Source organism: Pungitius pungitius, chromosome 20, assembly GCF_949316345.1.
Source record: "Pungitius pungitius chromosome 20, fPunPun2.1, whole genome shotgun sequence".
NCBI classification, from domain to species: Eukaryota; Metazoa; Chordata; class Actinopteri; order Perciformes; family Gasterosteidae; genus Pungitius; species Pungitius pungitius.
In genome coordinates, this window is record NC_084919.1 from 14841710 (window position 1) to 14862821 (window position 21112).

A 21112-nucleotide genomic window follows, 5' to 3' on the forward strand; every position below is an offset into this window, starting at 1 on the left:
TGAGGGTGCCATTTGTCTCTCTCCATTGGCTCCTGCTGCTTTCACTGCACAGCTACAGTGTTGATATCCCTGTGTCATTTGATACAGGCTTCTTCTATTATTCTTAATTTTTTGTTGGCCGGGTCCCGTATGAGCTCTGTGTGACTTTTAGAAGAAGTTTACATATCTGGCATGAAATCGAACAGCTGAAAAAAGAGTGTAGAGACGAGCGGTAAATGCCTTTTGGCTTTTATCCAGTGAAGGACAAAGATTGTTAATCTGTTTGCACAGCCCATTCTTTCCCTTTTTTTATTTGACTTTGCAGCACAAGAACAAAAAGGACGTCTGTCAACCGCACACAAGTATTTAACCAGCATGTGACGTCATCGACCCAGCCGTGGAAAGTCTGTGTGTGTGTGTGTGTGTGTGTATATATATATATATATACACTCACCGGCCACTTTATTAGGCACACCTGTCCAACTGCTCGTTAACACTTAATTTCTAAGCAGCCAATCACATGGCGGCAACTCAGTGCATTTAGGCATGTAGACTTTGTCAAGACAATCTCCTGCAGTTCAAACAGAGCATCAGTATGGGGAAGAAAGGTGATTTGAGTGACTTTGAACGTGGCATGATTGTTGGTGCCAGAAGGGCTGGTCTGAGTATTTCAGAAACTGCAAATCTACTGGGATTTTCACGCACAACCATCTCTAGGGTTTACAGAGAATGGTCCGAAAAAGAAAAAACATCCAGTGAGCGGCAGTTCTGTGGGCGGAAATGCCTTGTTGATGCCAGAGGTCAGAGGAGAATGGCCAGACTGGTTCGAGCTGATAGAAGGGCAACAGTGACTCAAATAACTACCCGTTATAACCAAGGTGGGCATAAGAGCATCTCTGAACGCACAGTACGTCGAACTTTGAGGCAGATGGGCTACAGCAGCAGAAGACCACACCGGGTGCCACTCCTTTCAGCTAAGAACAGGAAACTGAGGCTACAATTTGCACAAGCTCATCGAAATTGGACAATAGAAGATTGGAAAAACGTTGCCTGGTCTGATGAGTCTCGATTTCTGCTGCGACATTCGGATGGTAGGGTCAGAATTTGGCGTCTACAACATGAAAGCATGGATCCATCCTGCCTTGTATCAACGGTTCAGGCTGGTGGTGGTGGTGTCATGGTGTGGGGAATATTTTCTTGGCACTCTTTGGGCCCCTTGGTACCAATTGAGCATCGTTGCAACGCCACAGCCTACCTGAGTATTGTTGCTGACCATGTCCATCCCTTTATGACCACAATGTACCCAACTTCTGATGGCTACTTTCAGCAGGATAATGCGCCATGTCATAAAGCTGGAATCATCTCAGACTGGTTTCTTGAACATGACAATGAGTTCGCTGTACTCAAATGGCCTCCACAATCACCAGATCTCAATCCAATAGAGCATCTTTGGGATGTGGTGGAACGGGAGATTCGCATCATGGATGTGCAGCCGACAAATCTGCGGCAACTGTGTGATGCCATCATGTCAATATGGACCAAACTCCCTGAGGAATGCTTCCAGCACCTTGTTGAATCTATGCCACGAAGAATTGAGGCAGTTCTGAAGGCAAAAGGGGGTCCAACCCGTTACTAGCATGGGGTACCTAATAAAGTGGCCGGTGAGTGTATATGAGAGAGAGGGAGGGATTCTGCAAAGTAAAACTCAACGAGTTCATTGGAAATTATAGAAGAAATCTGACATCAGGTGGTCCAAAAAGCTTGTGGGGTCAATGACGGCCTTTCATCTGACAAAGTCTGCCAAGGCCTCGTGTCATTACATGTCTCCGCTCGTTATCAAGGAGCGGTTTGGGGTTGGGAGTGTGTGACCGGCGTGGATACAGCGGCGAGGAGACGGCGGCGAGGAGACACCCGTGCAGGCCGACCTGCAGACCAGCGCTGTCTCCTCCCTCTGAGGAAATGAGTCTACGATTCACAGGCATTGCTGAAATTCCTCCCCTTGTGTCATCGCCGCTAAAGCAAATAGCGGCTTAAGAAGAGGGGGGGACATGGGGGGGGGGATCCACCACTGAATCAACAGATTGTTTGCGTCCTTGCAGACTCAAAGGGGAACATTTTTAGAATTGTGGAAAGGTAGGAATTTGGGGGGAGTAGTTCCCTTTTGGCCCATTATTGGAGAAACAAATGAGTCTGAGCTTAGTGTGGCTGCCTTCTTCCATTCAGCATCTTGAAGGGGGGGTTGGTATTGGGGAGGGAGACCTCTGATCTCCAATTGTCAGCTTTTGATTGACACCTTTTGGAAATGAGAGCGTACTGTGACTCAAGCCGTTGGCGTGATTGGTGCACACATGCAGGCCGGGCTGCCGTGCAGGCGCAGTCATGAGGGTCAACTCGGGTCTTCTGGGCCACTCTGACACACGGATGCCACTGAAGGAGATGGAGGGACTATAACAACAGAGGAAGCACATTATCTCTACTATTCACAACTGTTGTTATCTCATTTGGCGGTGGACAGGTTTACCCTCTTTTATAACCGTGTCATCTTGCCAAAGCAACAAAGCCACCGAGCATCCAAGCATGTGAATCATCACCTGTGACGTTTTGAAGAAAAGTGTGAATTTAATACGCCTTTTTTAGAAGATCCATCCAGCGGCCAATGTGTGCACCTCAGACAACTTCTCATTGTCACTCTCCAGCGTCATTTTAAGCTCTACCCATTTGGCCTTTGGACTGGCTACAGGAGCTGTGGTCGGATCCAATAGGATCACACGAGTCAAAAAAGTGGTGAAGTGTGCGAATCGGCCAACCAGAGCAGCAGAGTATCACTCTATCAAAGTAACGCTTCCCTGACTACTGCGCCATCACGTACACGTGTGTTTGTCTGCTATCTCCATGTTTTATAGGGCTTGATACCTCTTGTAATTGTTTTTCTGGCGATTCTCAAAACTCTCAGTTTTTGTTTTTGTGAGTTACTGATTTATTTTGTCACCAGTAACACTTTTTTACACATCAGAACACTTTCAGGGGTTCCGCTTTATCCGGACAGAAAAAAGCATTTCCAGATGGACAATGTAGTTCCAGAGTTATTACACTCTTCATCATGAGTATACCATTTTTGGAGCAGAGGTCAAAAAGAAGCCAATTAAGTTGAACGCCTGACGCTTTGCATGGCAGCGGTCATGTGAGGGCCGGAGCAGCTCTTGATGGTTTGAGCAAAGGCTTTTATTTTTCCAGTTTGAATAATTGAGATGTCGACACTTCCAGTATTTCAGACAAGGAAGCTGGGGGGGGGGGGGGGGGGTCTAGCCATTATGTGGGTGAACTAGGTACCTGCGACCCGAGGTCATTACTCTAAATTGGCTAACAGTCCCTCCTCTCCTCATCTGCCTGTGTTGCTACCACTCTTCATCTTTGCCCTATCGACACACACCTTGGTAATTGCTGATGTGGACCATATGGCGCCTTTCAATGGGCTTCTGTTCCGCCGAGCTGTTCACATACTGCAGGAAATATCATAACCTTGTTATTGGGCTGCTCGTACCTTCCTGAACTGGCGTCACAGGCAGAAGTCCCCTTGTTCCTTCGATCTCCTCATCGTCGCCCACAGCCCTTCTTACTAATGCAAATTTCTATCGTGCTACCTCACTAAGGCAGTGGTGTGAGGGTCAGTGCGTTTTGAGATCTTCGGTAATATAATGTGACTCTCTGTCTCTTTCCAGATGGACGTGTCTCTTTAGGAGTCTGACCGTGTGAACGCATGAACGGATCCCGAGCATGGTCCTTTGTCATCCCACAGGTAAGCCATGGCTGTGCACTGGTCTCACGGTTTCTTCTCCAAAGGGAACATCTGTGCACATCATTTGCATGGGGTTGGTGCTCGCTGACTGGACCATAGCCATAGAGCCTATCGTCCACCACCTGGTTCAAAGAGGCCCTCTAATTTCTAAAATGTTTGACTTTTCTGTGACTACCGTTATGAATGTGTTATGATGTGCTCATTGCACTGTATAATCAGGACTATACACTCCTAGATGTACATAATACCTTGGTGATAATCATAAACTTCTTGTGACTGTGTAGCACGCGCTAGTGAGTTATCCCCACTGAAATGGTATGGAGAGTTCACTGCTCCCCTCCATCTAACACATGACTTCATGAGAACACTAAGAGGCAGCCTGTCATGCACAGGTAACCACACACGCACACATAAAAGTGTGTGTGTGCAAAGACATGCTTTCGGTTCACGTGGTTTTGTTCCTTTACGTGCACCCTGTCGTGTGTGTGTCTTTGCGTATGTACTTGTGTGCGATCGGAGCAGCTGTGCGTCTGTAGTTTATTCTGCCTCGGTGCGGCCCGGCTCTCTCCCCCCCCCCCCCCCGCGCATTTTCAACGGACGTCACCGCCCTCTGAACAGCTTCCTGGAGCCAAGGGTGGAGTAAACACCGCCCTTAGTCCGGGGCCAACTCTGTGTAAACCACATCATGAGGTGGAAGTCTGTAAATGATAAGGGTGGATTATTTGATGCATGTGTTGCTGCTTTCCCTCCACATGTGTCGTCACCCACCCCCCCCCCCACCCCCCACCTTTAAGGGTCTTCATTTGCTATAAGAAGACCCAGATAACGGGAGAATGAAGTGGAGGTACCAGGGAAGTCGTTTAAACCCCATACAATGTTAACTGCTTCATGTATTCATTGCACTGCAGGGTAAAGGGTCACTGGTATTCATAACATTCACCTTGACATGTGCACTTATTAATTAGTTTCCGCTCTGTACATCGGCTGATTAACAGAAAGCTGTAGCATTGTAGCAAGGAAATCCAAGAATCAACATCCGTGTCCCACCAGCAAAATGTGCGTCGGCCTGAGTGGACCAAAGGAACAAAGGGAAGCGCTGCACCCAGTTAGAGGTAAACGACAACGAATCAACAACACAAGAAGCAGAGGACGTCTTTACCCCACAAAAGGACCAAATCCCCAGGGTGATTCCCCCCTCCCCATGAGGACTGATAAACTGGCCTGAACTCATTCAAACAATCCTCCTGAGCTGATTCATTCACAGGGGGGGCTAATGTACACACCACGTTCCTACATTTACGTAACAATGCATACATTTAAAAAAGGATTTTGTTCCTAACAAGCAGCTGTGTTGACTGTCTACGGCGTGGCACACCCCTGATCACCAGGCCCAGTGTACAGTGAGGCTGTGCCCTCTGACCTCTCCACGGGGGGAGAGCTGGGTCACGCAGGCTTTGTGTGCTACAGCGAGTCGTCCGAGGCCTCTGGCGTCTGAAAAGCCTGCTGTTGGCAGATGAAAGCGCGTCTCCCGCTTCATTAGAAGAGTCTTCGTTAAAGTTTTTCTGACTTCATGGTTTTGAATAATCCGTTGCGTTCCTTGGTGTGATGGCGAGGCGCCGCTCCTGCGCGTAACAAGAGGCAGGTGTGAGGGAATGACATCAGTGATGCAGCCACAGTACGACTTCACTTTGAATGTGTCCACAATTTGATTCATGAGCAACCTTGCTCCTTGCCATCAAACACAAATTGATACCAAATGAAAGTGCATGTGAGGAATAACCAGAGGCCTCCTTAGGCCCTCCCAAATCATTTAGAATTAAATATATATATTATTTCTCCAATGGACAAGTTTTATCTCTAACATGCTACATATGTGCTTGCGTTTTGGTGTGTGTATGTTTGCATACAATAACTATTAGCATGCATAACGGAACAATGTTGTCAGTGGATCTGTGGCCAGTTCCTGTAATTCAAGAAATTTTCTTTGCGTCGCCAGTTTATTCATCTATGGCAAAAAAAAGCTTTGTTTTCTGCTGACCTGCTGAAGTGAGAGAGTAACAGATGCCAAAATGTCATCGGTATATCGAAAGCCATTTGGAAATGTGTGTTTCCATTTAGGCACGAGGGTTACTGTGAGGATGCATGTGTGCAGAAAGCAGGCGCTGAGTGAATCCTGCTGCCTTCTCTCTGCTGGCCATCAGGGGGCGACTCCTCTGGTTGCAAAAAGAAGTCCGATTGTTTACAACAGAAGTTTTGGTACCACCAAACATGACCGCATTCTCTCCTAATTACGTACACTCGTCCTTCTTGAAATATTTTCCAAGCCGCACCAAGTTATTTCCCCCCGTCCCACCCGTCCCCCGTTTACAATTGCCCAATTAAAGGTAACTGTGGATTGGATCCTTATGACCCAGTGGGCGGGGTCACAGCCACCACCTGAAGGCTGGAACATGCTTCTTCTTCTGCGTCTTGTGAGACAGTCTCATTTCAATTCATGGTTCTAAAAGGCTTGCGCGTGTTGCAAAGCATTTCACCTCCAGACCACCAGGTGGAGTAACGTGTTTTGTCGAAGACGACCTTGAGAGTGACGTTGAGTTGTGTGTGGAAGTAGTTGGTTTGTTTAATTATTTATCAGACTTTTGTGTCCTTGCGTTTTCTGAAACCGCAGAAGCAGAAACTAGGCTTCGCTCTACCTGCTTTTCCTCATAGCGGAGACAGCTTCAGTGATGGGTGTGTTCATTTGAAGGACAATCTGATCCCCGCAGTGTAGCTGCTGAACGTCCCCAAATATCAGTAGCGCTAAACTGGAAAAAACAATGAAGCTTCATATGTAAAAACTAAGGAAGCATAGATTGCTGTTAGAATATTGGCACCATATCTGAGTGTATGCTGCATTTTATATGATAAAGAAAGATGAAACTCCATGTGCTTTGACTTCAGAAGGTATGTGAGCTCACTGAATGGAAGGTTAATGAGATGCAATCATCATTGTCAAGACAATAAGGATTTTATTTAATGCTTATAGAAACTACACTACAGAATGAGTACTATTGTATCTTCTAACAACGTTTTTCCTCATGTTTCAGTCACTGTTCCTTCACTCCTTGCTTTATGTTCTGATGCTTTTAATGGTTTTATGTGGAGCACTTTCCCTTGTTGTTGACATGTGCTAATCATACAATGGCCTTGCCTTTGTTGTTGCCGAGTTTATTGCAGACTTTCTATCTGGTTTATCTAGAACGTTAAAACCAATTGCATGTTCCTCAGAGGATGAACCCTACTTACTCAATGCACTAAGATGAGACCAACTGGCCGCTGTAACAGCGTGTTATTGTCATTCTTTGACTCGTATAGATCTTGATTTGTGGTTAAACCGTCTGTGGTCCCAGTGGTGTCTCCATATGACGTAGTACCTGTCTCCTGGTAGATCTCATGTGTACATCCCACCAGTAGTCCTCCTCCAGCTCTCATTCCCGTCCGCTCAGTGGCCTTTTGCAGACTTCTAACCAGAGAAATGAAGGCACGGCTTTAGGTGGTCCATTGTTGTAGGCTGTTTGGGTAGAGATCAGTCCAGCCCATCTGTGTCTGACCCCAGCGTGACCTTCTGCACATTGGAAGTAAGAGAAATTTACACGCATGGTTTTTCATATTAAATTTCTGGATTTCCTTCGGCTTTTCATAGAGGGCTTTAATGGACTTAAGGGGAAAGACTTGCTTGTGTTCTTTCTCCTCAGGTTTCCCACAAACCACTACCGCTAGCCATTCTTTTTTTCTTTCTCTGTTTTAAAAAGAAGTGTAACTAAACAAACATTGTTGCTTTGACGTAGAGGATATTATGGACATGTCTGTTCTGCCTGTGTAAGAAATGCCTATTGGGTTCCTTTTGTGCAGGAGTGGGCGAGTGGGAGATGAAGCCCTGAGGGAGATGCGTATTCATAACACCAGTGGCTCTTTTCTTCCAGGCGCCATTGTGTGCCGCTGTGGATCCTCTTTGCTCTGTTGTCTTGCGAGTTCCGCTGGTGGTCTGTCATGTAAACAGCTCTCAAAGGGGAACCTTCTCCACTCTGCTTCTCAATGCCTTTGTGTTGTTTCCTTGCCCGTCTCTTTCTGTGGTCGTCTTCTTGACTCGCCCGTCTGTCTCCTGGCCCAATGCTCTCTCTGGCGGACTCACACACACACACAGCTCTAGGCATCAGCGGCATTGGGTTGGACCCAGTGCGAGGGCCTCCTAGCGTATTAGGGTCCTAGGTGCCAGTGGGGAAGGAAGGACCCTGCTGGCTTGTCAGCGTCCCTGACCCCTCCGTCCCAATGCCCCGTCCCCCCCACGCTGGGAAGAGTAAATATTTATCATCCCCCTCAACAATGGCCTGCCTGCAGGAGAAAGAGACTTTGAGCGTAGGCGAGGCCGCGGCCTCTGGCCCAAAGACGGGTTGCAGGAGGATTAGGATGCAGCCACATGCGTTTCCAAGTAGCTGGATACGTCACCGCCTAAAGGACGACTCTGTGGTGACCCATTTAAATGAAGGCAGAATCGGAGACTGAGTCGCCGAAAGCAGGATTTGATTACATGTAAAACTGAAAAAAACTTTTGGTTGAGCAAATGAGAAGCCTTAAAAACAAAGTGTATTGAGACGGAGGATTGCGTTCCACTTACTGGCATCAAGTCGCATTTGACACTCATTCTGTTGTTTCACCAGCGTACTGGTGAGGATCCAGGGTCTGCAGGTCCAGGCTAAAAACATCCCAACATGCCCTATTTAAAAGCAGACACCTTTAGACTGGGAAGGTTAGCGTGATGGACCGCCCCTTCTTTCCTTTAAGGGGAGACATACGCTGTTTAGCATCTCAAAATCAGTTTCTGCCACGTGCGTCCCACGAAGACTCAAAGGGGGACAGCACAGTCCGTCATGGCACCTGGAACACGGCCCATCACCAGCTGCCAGCAGACACAGGGAGATAGAGTGTCCCCCCTTCCTCTATCCCTCTTGGTCTCCCATTTAGCCCATGCAACTATATCTGAGAAGGAAGAGATCATGGATGAATGAAAGCCCCCACCTCGTGCTGTATGGTAACAGGAATGGAGTTACTCCTTCATCATCCAAATGGAACCACCTCCTGCTTCCCCTTCACGCACATTACAAATGTCTTCCTCATACACAAAACGAGTCTGGAATCAGTATCTCCTTGTGAAATATCACACTCCTAACCTGGATGCACATCTGCGCCTGCAGTATTCAAGCACCTTTGCTGGAGTCTAATCCATCCCAGAGAGTCATGTAATGTAGGATCAAGAAACACCTGTTGAATGACTAACGGCGAGCGCATCACACGCAGGTGCTTCCACACGTGTTGGGCGCCAGGCATAATTGGGTTGTTAAAAGCCCCTCGTGGTCCTGTGTACCGATGCTGAACCAACTGTTGTTAAATACAACGGCTGTTGTGATTTGGCCTAAACTGTCTGTTGTTGCCGTGGGAACGCAGACTTAAGGTCATGAGCTTGATGACACGCTGCGCCTCGCCCAAGTCCAGATGAGAAGATGACTTCTAGCTGAGGTCCATAATGACACTTTAAGGTTGGATGGGGGGGACATGCTACTTTTCAGATTCTTGATACAAAATAAAAACTATTCCCATGAATTATTAATTAGTACATCATTTAAAGCAAAGCTAAGCTCTGCTGCTGCACCAATATTTTAGCATGAAAATTTGATTAAACATGTGCAAAGTACAATTGCCTCTCTAGATAAAAGGAAACACTGACCTAAAACAATAACAGACTATTTGGATAGCGCTGTAAACCTGGCTGAAGGCCCTTCCAAAAAACAGACTATAATGAATTTGAGGGACAATAGAAACTATCACAGAGTATAAGAAAACGGCTCCTTGGAGGTGGCGAGTGATGGAGAGTGGGAGGTGCTGGTTGAGAAGTATGAAGGTGATCGATCCCAGAAGGACTGTGTGGAAGGCCCTTTGACCCTGAAATGAATCCAGCCACTTATAGGCTGTGCTGAAGGTTTTTCTAGCGATAAATATTTTCAGACTCCTAATGAAGTCAACATTGGCGGAAGGGCACTTTTCCTCTTATTTTCATTTTTAGAGCATTACTGCTTCGCCCCGCTCTCTGCTGCCAAAGGAGCGGCACCCGCCATTTAAGTCCTAATATAACCAGTTGTTTTCTCACATGACTAACGGAGCCCTCGGCCCCGCTCTGCAAGCGGTGCCACGGACACACTTGGTCCTGCCATGCACACGTGTGTGTGTGTGTGTGTGTGCACGTTTTCAGTGCTCTGCCTCACACACACACACACCTGCTCGCCCTTTCTTCCCTTTGTGGTACTGTATCGCTTTTCCTTTTGATGTGCAGTTTGTTTTTGGTCGTCGAGGCTCAGCGGCCAAGGAGGAGTCACATGTTGTACGAAGCGGACGGCTTGTCAGGAAGGGAAGCGGGAGGTGGAGGGGAGGTCACCCTTATTGTTTCAGAGATGTCATCTCTTTTGCGGTCTCTGATGTTGTCCGCCTCTTCCTTCTCTCCTTAGCGCACGTGCGTGCACACATTTCCTGCACAGTGTCTGTGTGTGAGACAGAGACAGGAGTACTTATATGGGATTATTTCTATGGGTCCATTTGTCAAAGTGCACATCAATCACAGAGCCCACTGGTGTCAGCCCTGCTGCTTTCCCACCACGTCTCTATTACGCTCTGCTGCTGCTCGCTTTGACACTCAACACCTGACCTGACACTCACACTTAGTCACACACAAACACATGCTTTGGCACAGAAAACAACACTTGCACACAAAAGACGAATTAACTGGTGGAGATGTCCCAGAATGAGAGACGTTTCTCACTACGGCCTTGAAAGTCCAGAGGAATCCCCCATATTCCTGTTTTGTCTTCCTCCCCTTCAGCAGGTGGCCTCTGGAGGCCAGATGCATTGCAGGTTGGTATCTCATTCAGTGCCTGCAGTGTGTTTCACTAATGAGACTTTTCTTAAATGATCTTGAACCAGAAGTCAACCAGACTGGAGGGGCCGTCACATTCCTTGTTGTTTTCTTGCAACCAATGAAACGAGGTTAGTCTAATTGGTCAGTCAGAAGGTAAAGGTGCTAACGGGACCGTTTGTCATGCAGAGACCTGACGTAGCTAGCTACAGCCGTTCCGTTAGCGTTTGAGCCTTCGGCTCCACACGGAGGCGCAGAAGGTTTCCCCTTCCAGGTGCCTGGTTGTTTGACCTCGGACAGAAGGCGAGGTTTTCTGCCTGGTTGTTTCTCATCTGGGTTATTTGAAGGCAAAACAAAATGAAGTGTAAAGGCTTTGCATGCAACATGAGTTCACCGTTTTCACAATAAGAAAACTGCTAACCTCGGTATCTGAGTTCCATTTTATTCCAATATATCAATTCAAATGGTAGTTTTTGGACCACAGTATTTTAAATGGGTGGTTATGTTGCGATTTGGCCATATCTTAATGATTCATATGGTATTTATGACAATTTCATACAAATGTATAACAAGATACAACTGAGTAGGAACATTTTATCTGCATTGCTCAATCTGCCCTTCACGTTAGCACGTCCCAACAGAGGTCTCTACTTCAAGCGCCTGAAGTGTGTCGGACTTGGTTTGCCCCACTTAAAGTCAGCAACTCTCAGCATGTACTGGTGGAATTGGACCTGCTCGCATCATTCCTGCCCTCCTTCATTTAGTGTCACTAATTGAATCCAATGTTTAAATTACCATCACAATGGAAGTTGAACAGTCAGCCTCTGGTTCATCTGTTCGTCATGTTGGTCTGTGTTGGTTCACGCTGTGCTCTGTGACACCAACATTTCTTCACGCTTTGCTTTTGTCTTGTAATTAATAGAACCTGTAGGTCAGCCTGCGCTTTGTTTCATCTCACTGTCTCAGCCCGTGGAATCTTATGAGAGGTTTGTGTGTGTGTGTGTGCGCGTGTGTGCGTGTGCGTGTGTGTGTGTGTGGCAGCAGCTGCAGAGGCCCTGGTTCCCGTCTCGCTGGCGCACACCTCTCTGCAGGGAGCGGGAAGGGCTCCAAGTGCCCTGGGCTTGGCTCTAACCGGCCCCAGAACCAGACAACACGTGCATGCATACATGCATTCATGCCCCACTATACATGCCTAATAACAAGCTGCAGCGCCCTGTCACTTCCTGCTGGCCTCTTTACTTTCATGGCATAGATTAGCTTCCAGGAAGAATGCGCTTAAGGAGAAGAATTCCGCGAATCCACAGAGTAGATGCTGTATAAATATGTCTGTCTCTGGAACTGGATTCCAAGGGGTGTTGATCAGCTCCCTCTCACCCAGCTGTGCACCGCAGAGCCCTCTTGTCCTGCACTGTGACGGGATGAAGCCACGCTGCCGGTACTTTTGTTTCAGGCTTTGCTGAGGGCCGTGAGACCCGGTCTCTTTATAACCCTGTAATGTAAAGGCCATTTACTGTATATAATGAGGCAGTGCACACATGCACAGGTTTATATCCCGGCGTTATGTTGTCTGGTTGTTCATCAGTCTATCCTGTACATTCTGGTGAGGTATCTGGAACACCTTCGAGGATGAACTGATTAGCATTGTTTGTTTACAGGTCGCTGTTACCTCAACACTACAACTCTACGTGTATAAGATCTAAACATATGACCATCTTTCTGTGAAGACAAGTGTATGTATCTGTCGTGGTATGGCGTCCATGTTGAGGTCCTCGGGGAGCAGATGATGATGATGAAGGTGGGGACGGTGTTTTGAAGCGGCCTGGGACTCGAGGTTTCTCTCCAGGCCTGAGGTTTGAAAGGGGAGTGTTTTTATTTCTTCTCCCGGCCTTATTTGACCGTCCTTTGTTTCGTCCTTTCCCACATCCACACCCCCTGTCTATCACCTATAGTATCTCTGACTGCCAAAAGGTTCATGACAGCAGGATGTGATCTCACACCTCCGACATTTTCAACCACACACACAAAAAATGAATCCTTTTCTTCCTCATGGCCATCTATGGCCTCCCCCGCCGTCAGGGGCCAGCGCAGAAATCTGACACACAAATGCAATCTTTCAACTTGATCAGTTTTTCTTCACAGGCATGTTGGCCCGTTTCTCTTCCAGATTCATATCGCCAGCTCTTTATGTGCTGCCTCAAACTGCCTTCCTGTTCTCTACAGTCCTCTAGATGTTTCTACCCTGCACTTAGCTAAATGCAGTGATTTGAAGATTACAACAACTATACACTATATTATAGAATATACTGAATAGTTGTTTTTTAACATGAATTTTTTTTCGAGTCATGCAATTTCACTGGTTGCATTGTGAGAAGCCCAATGAGACTTAGCATCACCTAGTGGTCGGCCTGCAGATTGCAACCAATGAATACCTCTCACCTGTCCCTTTTCTTCAGGTAAAGGTAAGACGGCAGAGGCCCTCTATGAAGCAAGGGTTTGGTTTGTCCCTTCTGGGCAACATGTTGGAAGAGGACCTGCTCCCAGGTGGCTCCCACTAGGGCTTCACGGTACACCGGTTGAACCGTGAGGATTCCTTATACCGGTATACCGGTTATGAAATTCTCACATATCGTACATACCGGTGTTACACCATAACAACTGAAGTTGTTCTTCAGCTGCCGGCAGATTTCATTTCTACACGTCATCACAGAGCGTCCGGCGGTCGTAGCTAGTTGTCTTACTTGTGTTGAGAGTGAGTCATGGTTATAACTTTATAACAACAAACTCTTTAACAGGGTAAAACACAAAAGCTTGTGAACCAAAAACATTTTGAAATACTAATAATTACACATTTATAAAGAATGACCCCGCCGAACTGCATGCTGGGTACCGCTCACAACAAGAAGTAACTCTGTTGCTACATGAAAACACGGAACAGAGCGACACAGAAGGATCAACGAGGGACCAGAGATGCACCAACACAACGTGTGCCCAAGAGGAGCTGCGTCTGTTTGGTTTTGGTCTAAAGTTACGTTAGATCGGAAAACGGTTTATTGCAAAGTCTGTCGAGCCTCTGGTGGCAACACTAGCAGCCAACACAAGCTAACACGCTAACACGCTTACAAGCTAACACGCTAAAAAGCTAATGCGCTAACAAGCTAACCCGCCGGCCAGTTGGGAGTTGGGGTAGCCGCGGTGGTTTTCGGGGTCAATGAATTAATGTGTTTAGCCTTAGCTCCCACCAAGCTACTGAAAACACAACAATTATTTTTTTCCAAGGTTTAAACCCGGTGAACCAGGGTTTAGTCCTCGGTCGCACACAAGGTTGTGTTTGCATGTCTCCGTTTGGGACCTGCGTGACTGCCCCATGCGTCCTTGCATATAGAGCCGTTAACGTAGGGAAGCCCCCCAAATGAATGTTTGTTGCGCGGTGAGGAGACTTCTGTCTCGTGTGTGTTTGTGCAGATGCTAAAAGGCTGCCCCTGTCCTTATGAGCAAACGAGAGCCTTCAAAGAGGAACTCTCTTCACTAATTCGCACACATAAACATCTGCCCACCGAATTCCTCCTCTGTGGCCCTTCGGCGGCGGGGGGGGGGGGTCCGTCCCATCATCCATCGGATCGTTCCGGTCCTCATGACTTTCCCTCCTTCTTGTCCTGCATAACTTCTCAGTTGCCCTGATTGTGTCCGAGATCAAACCGCCACTGTTCAAACTAATTAAGATCTCTTTTCTCCTTCTTTGTCAACTCTTCCTTTGCGCCCCCCCCTCCCCCGCCGCCCGCCCTGCTCTACTAGATGAGGACCCTTCGTTTGCATACCTCCACTCTCCCTTCTTTACTTGCTCCTCTCTTGGTTCATCCCTCCCCATCTCACCCACTGAAAGGCAACAGAGGAGTTGTGATTGAACTGTGTCTTTTCCCGCAGTAGGAAGTTGCTTTTTTTTTTTTAAAGAACGACAAAAGGCCCAAACGCCGTGTGAAATCCTCAGGACAAAAAGTCGTAATTAGAGGGCTGAGCCTCGTTTTGTGCCAAAAGTGTGGATGATTTCCAATGTGATAAAAGCAACAGCAGTGGAACAACAGGCCTCTGCCTGCAAGCTGTGTTCTTCTGCCAAATCATGCATCTGGCCTAGAAGCCCATTTTACAATCAGAGACCGTGATCAGCCAAGAGGTGACTGCTTGGTTCCAGATTCATGGTCCCCAGAGGAGGATTCCCAATGGATTTTTTTGGGCTTCCCATCTTTTTTTTCTCGATCAGGTTTGTGATTTTAACTGACATTTCCAGGCGTTGGATTACTGTGACATTAGAGATAACATTTTAATAATGTTGGTGGCCGCTATCATCAGGTCTGTACTGCACTACGCCAGCATTGGTAAACGGTGGCCTTCAGAATGCCAGATGATGAACACTGCAGTGAGTGATCGCTGCACGTGTGCATTGGATCAGTGATCCTATTAGCATGCTGCTAACGCTAACACGAACTGCGTGTAGTGATTCATTCTGCAGTTTCTTCATGCGCTGTGTTTGGTTAGCGATTCAATCAGCTCATCACTTGCACAACAGAAGGTCTTTTTAGTTTGCTGGGATCACAATGTTTGAGTCAGGGGGGGATGCTTCTGATTAAAAGGCTTTCCACGCAGAAAAGAAGACATGTGCACTGCTTCATTAGGTGTTTTTTCATTTCTGCTGTCAGTTCCTCGCCGGGTGTGCAAAGTGCTGAGGTGGGGGTGTACAGGGGACAGCGCTTGGGCTCCGCTTTGCTTCATTCCCTATAATTACTTTCCGATCACAGCACGCTTCAACCAAATCAACAAGTGTCCTCGCCGTTGGGTCTTCACCTGTTGAGCCCTGTGGATCCAACATGTGGCTGTGATGTCATATCCACACACCGAATGTCCATTAAAGGTGCAGCTCTGCCAGTCTCTTATAGTTGGAGCCAGTGACTTTTTTATTTCCTCTGCTCTGGATTCTGTCATTTTCTTCAGTCTGTGTTGTGGGGAAAGGGAAATGATAAGAACCAGCCGGACGGGTCATCTGGACGCAGCATGTCTCTGCTCAAGCACAACAACATGGCCATGGCCGCTCTGTCCACCTGTTCCGCGCTGTTCCCGATTATAATGACTAGTGTGTAGCAATGGGGCCTTTTATCTCCTGTCTGTGGGGAGGAAATGAAGCCATCACCGTATCTGCTGAATCAGAGTTAATGACTGCAGTCTTTCTGCACTTCGGAGGGCCTGGGGGGGGGGGGTGTAGTAATAGTCGGCCAAAGCCAATCGGTCCGACGGGGTGGTAGCGGTCACTCTGGTGCTCTCTGCCACGCTGCTGTCCGCAACATATTCATGTCAGTGTGGAACTGCCGTGCGTGGAAGAATAACTACCTTTTAAAACGCTGATGTGACATTGGCATTGCATTCAACGTTGCCCATGACACGTGTCGTACCTTAAACTCACTTGGAAACCCCCCTGTGGATTGACAATAGAGCCCAAACCAAAGCGAGCTCCTCACAAAGCTGCACAGAAGCACCCTGCAGCGTGTGCGCGCACACACAGAGCTGCTTTACTTGGAAATATTACAAAGAAAACAACAACAAGCTAAAACACGTGCACATGTGGGACATATGGTTCCTCATGTGTTCTTCATGTTTACCGAATACAGCCCAGCGGCAGAAAGGACATCAGACTGGATGCCGGGGCTGCTACAGGCTGTCATCTTAGGAGGTTCCATTTCACTGGAAATGTAATTCATATTTCCCTCAGGCAGAATGGGGTTAAGAAGTGTGTGGTCATTTGTAACTAACAGCAACAATCCACAAATAAAGTCACTACGCCTTCCAAAATACTCATAACAGTCATACAAATATTTCAAAATAAAAGCATTGTGTTAACAAATTAATATATATTCATACTTCACAGAAAAACGCCATGTGGATTTTATTGAGATTTAAGTTAATATATATACGTATATAGACCCCATGAAATGTTCCACACTTGCCCTGGTAATCTTGATAGCATGTAATTAGTATAAATTCCACATTCTACTTATAGTCAGATGTGTTGCTGCTTAGTTCATGCAGCTTGAATTATACATTTAGTAAATGATGGTCTCTAGAGTCAAATACAGCACAAAGCTTGGGAGGATTTAGGGCGGGGCTACCTCATGATTGGCAGGTCGCTACCAGTGCGATGTAGGGTCTATTGTCATGTTGTCGTAGCGGTGGGTTGTACCTGGTTCCACTCTCTCGCATCACTTCGGGTTGCAAGAAACCCAACATGCCTCAAATAAGACGTGCGAAGTAATGCCATGCAGTCCTGGGCACGAGGCCTCCTGTTCCTACGCTTAACATAGACCATAGGTCTCGTTAGGGTTTTTCCAGCCATCCCACAGCCCCCTTGGGTCCCGCGAGCAGACGTCTGACGGCCTGAGAGATGTCGGTCCTCACCGCCGAGGTGTCGAAGGGAAAAGGTTTCCCTGGTTTCCACATCCCAGACCTACAGAAGCCAGTATGGGTCTTAATGTGCCTTAGAGGCCCCATTCCCTCTCTTGCTCATCCAGCCTGTTCTAGTCACACCTTTTTTGTCTTTGTTCATCTAGTCATCCACAACATGCACGCCTTTCATGCACTTTCAGCTCTTTCCTTCTCTTTCTTCTAAGCTAGACATTATCACACACGCAGGGGAAGCTAGGATTACCTGCATAATACGTCAAAGCACATTACCATCCAGCATCCCAACGCTCGGCTATTAGATCACCGTTAACGGGCTTTCAAATCACACAACAAGTTGGATCATGTTTAAACTTCCAGGACCAAAGCCTTTTGTGGAGAGTTTTTCTTCCCCTCCCTGTTTTCTCTTTTTTCCTTTTTCTTCTTTGCAGCTGTTGGAGGTGTCTTGGGTGGAGGAAGAAACCCACAGTTTGCTGTTTGGGTTTGCATGTTTGCCCCGGGTGCCACATTTGGGTCGGTTAGTAAATCCACATTGAAAGGAAACTGGAAGTTGTTTTAACCCGGCCTTTTGGAATTAGCCTGAGAAAAGCACATTAAGCATTATTTTTTAGCCTTAAATGATTCCCCTTTGTCTTTCCCTCTCTTTCACTTCTCCCCCTCCTTCCTTTTTTTCTGTTGTGCGCTAAACCTGTCACTTTGATGAGTTGTGTGCAATCATCCCAGGGGCCGTTGACCGGGGGCCTCCGTCCTTCCTGGTACAGTGGTGCCTTTGATGTGGCTCCTCCTTTGCTCCCATACCAGCAGACCTCTGCTCCTGCTAGCTGAACCCGGCTCTGCCTCGACAGGCCACTTCAACGCCACATGTCAGCTCCAGGTTGATCTTGGCCGAGGCGAGAGGGCGGACGGCCTGTTTGTGTTGTTATTTCAGAGGAGGCGGCTCGTTTGTCCTGAGCTGACCCCCCCCCAACAGCGGGGTGCAGTGAAATGTTTTTCTGTGCTGATTCTCGGACAGTGGCGGTGACACAAAGACCAGCTGCAATAAATATCAAATGCTCAACTTCCCAGTCTGATGCAACACAATAAAGTCCGCCAGCCCATTAGTACCCGGTTATTATTACAAGAGGAAACTACAAAAGCAGTGAATGGCCGAGGCTCCCACTGGGCCCCCGGGGGCCGGCCTCACCACCGCAGATGATTACAGCTTGCTATTATGAACTGTGTCCTAATCCTGGTGGACAGCTGAAATTAAAGCCAGGTATGGCCCTCTGCCCATCCCCCCCGCTGAGACACATCAGTTGTTCTGTGAGGATTTGCAAGTCTCCAGTCGGCGCAGAATTCAACTATTGACCAGCTTGGCCTTAAATAAGATCAGGCATCGCGTCATCACTGGTAGATGATATCATTGAAAATGCTTTGATCAAAGGCGTTCCAGAGGTGTTTCATGATGTAACTTTTCGTTTCCCTTAGTTCCCCATGTAGGCTATTAGCATATCTGCATTCTAGTCTCTTTGAACAAGGAAATCTGTTCATTATTTCTATTTAGAGTTTTCAATGACAGGACTGTTGCCCCTGTGTTGAAACAATGTAGATTTTATTCTGATGTCTTCTCCGACATCGTTTTTTTAAATGGACGTTTTTATTTTTATTTGTCTTTTTTTAAAACGCTCGTTTCGCGTGCCAGCGGTGTGTCCGTGGGCGGGGTCAAGAGCAGAGACCGTCCTATCGGTGTTCTTACCGGTTGTCCAGCCCCCGCCTCCTCCCTCCGACAGCCCTGGCCTCCCTCCGTCTCCCGCCTCCTCCCTCCCACAGTTCTGGCCTCCCTCCGTCTCCCGCCCCCTCCCTCGCCCCCTCCAGCCCCCGCCTCCTCCCTCCGTCCCGGGAGCCGGAGCAGAGACCGGGCTCGTGCGTGTGCCTGTTGGTCCTTCAGGGAGGACAGACAGAGACAGCGCGCTCTCCCCGGGACTCCTTTCCTCTTTACGGCGCGCATGGTTTGTTCTCGCGGGACATTCTTTGTGCCAAACCGAGGATTCTTTCATTTGTCTCGGCGGTGACGGAGCTCCTCGTGCTGCGGACCCCACCGGGGACAACAAGTGGGAGCCACCGGGAGGCACAAGCTCACGGTAGGACAGCTAGGGACCATTGAGCGGTTTGTCAAAGTGAGCGCGTCCGGTGCAGCTGGTGTTAGGACACCGGGGCACCGTCCAGGAAAACGGCTAACGGGAACCTCCAGGGAAGTTTCCCCGTTACGAGTCGTTCAAATGGGAGGAAGTGGATGAATGTGAGCCCGCGTTGTGATCCAGATGAAAGGTGGAGGTCCCACAGAATGACACCGAGGGGACTACTGGGGGACGGAGGGATTTGCTGCTGATGGTTCACCGTGTCTTTAACAGAAGGAATGTATTCTGCTGCTTCCTGCTTTACTCACTAATGATTGCTAGCACGCACGAGATTGATGGACCAAGCAACCCCCCCCTGCTGCCTTCACCTAACTCCCCCCAGAGGCTGTGGCTGTGGCTGAGTGGAATGTTCACCAGCCAGCCTGCCACAGGGGGTGCAGTATGTCCACAGTCCCTCCTGACAACCACAAACATGTCAAAGAGCGTCCTGGAGCCTCTTTGAGCACCCAGCAGGGACACCTCTGCCCCTCGGTGATGCTCTCATTATTATTATTATTATTATTAGTAGAAGCACAGTGTCTGATGAGTGATTCCTGGTAATTACTGCCTATTAGCTTTAATTAAAGGCATGCAGGATGGCTGTCGCCCAAGGTCTCTCAACGCCTCGCTGCATAATCACAGGCTCCACATGAAAGACGCCTCGTCATCACCTGCCTGGTTCCTCGGCCCTGGGATCATCACGCGTGTTGCTGTCTGCTCTCCTGGTTACTTAAAGGGTGCATGCACAAAGTAGTACACCACTAAAATGACACTGAATCACATGTGGAGGTCTAGACGCGGTGTGTGACCTGTCGGAGCCATTGTTTGGGGTTGGATGGTCGCTTCATTTCAGGCTTCTTTTAATGTTCGGTGAGATCCACTCGCACCAGAGACCCATTAGACACGTGTTTTATTGTGACGGTGAACTTTGAAGTCATTGCTCCTCGCTGCAGTGGGAAAGCCACCTTACGGCAAACTAGCAATTCATGTTTTTTTGGAAATTTTGGGCAGCATGTTTCGGGTTGTTTTTCTACTCTGCCTCTGATTGGCTGTGACACAATTTCCTTGCAGAATTAGTTTAGCTTATTTCTGGTGTCCAGAGTTATGGATTTCAACTGGAGGTCGGATGTATGATGAGGATACCACCCTTCTTGTATAATTCCAATGTCCTGGTAATGGGAGGAAAATGTTCACATGACATTGTGAGCAGTATGGATGCAACAGAATGGTTGGAAATTGACTCGTTTAGTGACCTTAATAATTACACTTAACGTTACCCTTTGTGTTGGTATGACACATTCGTTACCTAGTCAAATTCTCCAGTTGATATCCACATGGTGCATTTTTGCCGAATCAGAGGGTGAGGAGGAGAAAGTAGGAGGTAATCTGCTCCTTTTTCTCCGTCTCTCTATTATTATTCTCACTCTTATTGTTATTCTGCGTCTGTGTTGCCGCGCTCGACATATTGAACGCCGGCGTCTTTTTGAGTGTGCTCTGGTGCAGCTTTTATTTTGACGCGAGACACAAGAGCCCGCTTGTGTCCGCACAGTCTGCCCTGGATGTCTCACCTGCCTGTCAGCGCTCGCCGCTTGTACACACATTCGCATTCCTCACAACTCAAACAGCACGCCTGGTGGCACATTTTCTTAACTCTAAACTGTGGCTTGCTGTCGCCGTATTATTTTGAGCGGAGAAGACGTTGGTCTCCATGACGCTGTGCGTCTCCCTCCCGGCTGACCGGTTCCTGACAGCTGTGGGAGCCGGGCTAATGACTTCATCTGGGTTTCCCTCAGCACGCTG

At 47.9% G+C, this 21112-nt stretch overlaps 1 protein-coding gene across 5 annotated transcripts in view; it reads left to right on the forward strand.

Annotated features, from left to right (window-relative positions):
• The window catches only part of disp1 (dispatched homolog 1 (Drosophila)), a 52203-nt gene that overhangs the window by 12362 nt on the left and 18729 nt on the right, over positions 1 to 21112 (forward strand). For 4 of the 5 annotated variants that reach the window (XM_037449188.2, XM_037449187.2, XM_037449189.2 and 1 more), the window contains one exon: positions 3699 to 3775. The gene's annotated coding sequence lies outside the window, so the exon portion shown is untranslated. Of the gene's footprint in view, positions 1 to 3698; positions 3776 to 19058; positions 19277 to 21112 lie in introns of those variants that run through there. The other variant, XM_037449191.2, reaches the window with a different exon arrangement.